This window comes from Rhinopithecus bieti, unplaced genomic scaffold, assembly GCF_001698545.2.
Source record: "Rhinopithecus bieti isolate Rb0 unplaced genomic scaffold, ASM169854v2 scaffold_23862, whole genome shotgun sequence".
NCBI lineage: Eukaryota > Metazoa > Chordata > Mammalia > Primates > Cercopithecidae > Rhinopithecus > Rhinopithecus bieti.
In genome coordinates, this window is record NW_016811338.1 from 1,441,237 (window position 1) to 1,443,834 (window position 2,598).

Below are 2,598 nucleotides of genomic sequence, written 5' to 3' on the forward strand. Positions count from 1 at the left end.
ATACTGTGGTAATCATCCTTCTACTATCTATCTCTCTGAGTTCTATTGATTTTTATATCTCACAAATAAATGAGAACATGTGATGTTTGTCTTTCTGTGCCTGGCTTATTTCACTTAACATAATGACCTCTGGTTCCATTTATGTTGTTGGTAATGACTGAATCTCTTGCTTTTCTATGACTGAATAGTACTCCATTGTGTATATATAACATATTTTAATTTATTCATCTGTTGATGAACACTCAGGTTGCTTCTGAATATTTGCTATTGTGAACAAAACTGTAGCAAATATGAGAGTGCAGATATTTCTTCAATATAGTGATATCCTTTTTGGGGGTATATAACAAGCAGTGGGATTGCTGGATTGTATCATAGCTCTATTTTTAGTTTTTTGAGGAATGTCTAAGTTGTTCTTCATAGTGGATGTTCTCATTTATAATACCATTAACATTTTTATTCACATCCTTGCCAACATTTGTTATTGCCTGTCTTTTAGAGATAAGCCATTTTAACTGTGGTGGTATGATGTCTCCTGGTAGTTTTGATTCACATTTCTCTGATGATCAATAATGTGGAGCACCTTTTCAAATGCCTTCTTGCTGTCTATATGTCATCTTTTGAGAAATGTTTATTCAAATATTTGCCCTTTTTTTTTATCAGATTATTAGATTTTTTCCTGTACAGTTTTTTGAGCCTCTTATGTGTTGTGGTTATTAATCTCTGACACTGAAGCTTTATATGGTGAGAGAAAAGTGTCCAGTTTCATTCTTCTGCAAATGATAATTCAGTTTTCTCAGCACCATTTATTGAAAAGGGTGTTCTTTTTTCTGTATATGTTCTTTCAAATTTGTCAAATGTGAGTTGGCTGTAAATATGTAGTTTTATTTCTGAGTTCTCTATTTTGTCCCACTGATCTATTTGTCTATTTTTATGCCCATACCATGCTTTTTTGGTTACTATAGTCTTGTAGACAATTTGGAATCAGCCATGTAATGTCTCTGGCTTTGTTTTAAAGATTTCCATACATTTTAAAGAGACAGAGTATATTAGTCTGTTCTCATACTGTTGATAAAGACATACCCAAGACTGAAAAAAAAGATTTTTTTTTTCACAGTGCCATGTGGCCTGGGAGGCTTCACAATCATGGCAGAAAGTGAAAGGCAGGTCTCACATGCAGCCGGCAAGAGAGAAATGAGAACCAAGTAAAAGGGGTTTCTCCTTATAAAACCATCATATCTCGACCGGGTGCGGTGGCTCAAACCTGTAATCCCAGCACTTTGGGAGGCCGAGACGGGCGGATCACGAGGTCAGGAGATCGAGACCATCCTGGCTAACACGATGAAACCCCGTCTCTACTAAAAAATACAAAAAACTAGCCAGGCGAGCTGGCAGGCACCTGTAGTCCCAGCTACTTGGGAGGCTGAGGCAGGAGAATGACGTGGACCTGGGAGGTGGAGCTTGCAGTGAGCTGAGATCTGGCCATTGCACTCCAGCCTGGGCGACAGAGCAAGACTCTGTCTCAAAAAATAAAAATAAAATAAAATAAAACCATCATATCTGATGAGACTTATTCACTACCACAAGAACAGTATGCGGAGACCCTCCCCCATGATTCAATTATCTCCCATTAGGTCCCTACTACAACATGTGGGAATTATGGGAGCTGCAAATGAAGATGAGACTTAGGTGAGGACACAGCCAAATCATATCATTCTACCCCTGGCCTCTCCCAGATCTCATGTTCTCACATTTCAAAACAAATCATGCCTTCCCAACAGTCCCCCAAAGTCTTAACTAATTTCAGCATTAAATCAAAAGTCCAAAGTCTGAAGTCTCACTTGAGACAAGGCAAGTCCCTTCCACCTGTAAGCCTGTAAAATCAAAAGCAAGTTACTTCCTAGATACAATGCGGTACAGGCATTGGATAAATACACCCATTCCAAATAGAAGTAGACCAAAGTGAAGGAGCTAAAGGCCCTATGTAAGTCTGAAATCCAGCAGGACAGTCAAATCTTAAGGCTCCAAAATGATCTATTTTGACTGCATGTCTCACATCCAGGTCACAATGATGCAAGAGGTGGTTTCCCATAGTCTTGGGCAGCTCTGGGTCTCTGTCTTTGCAGGGTACAGCCTCCCTCACTGCTGCTTTCATGGGCTGGCATTGAGTGTCTTTGGCCTTTTCAGGCACATGGTGCAAACTTTTGCTGGATCTACCATTCTGGGGCCTGGAGGACAGTGGCCCCTTTCTTACAGCTCCACCAGGCAGTGCCCCAGTGGGAAACTCTGTGTGGGGGCTTCAACTTCACATTTCCCTTCTGCACTTCCCTAGCAGATGTTCTCCATGAGGGCCCTGCCCCTGCAGCAAACTTCTGCACTTCTGCCTGGACATCCAGGTATTTCCATGCATCCTCTAAAATCTAGGCAGAGGTTTCCAAACCTTAATTCTTGACTTCTGCGCATCCACAGGCTCAACCTCACATGGAAGCTGCCAAGGCTTGGGGCTTGCACCCTCTGAAGCAACGAACTGAGCTGTACCTTGAGCCCTTTTAGCCATGGCTAGAGCAGCTGGAACATAGGCCACCAAGTCCCTAGATTGCA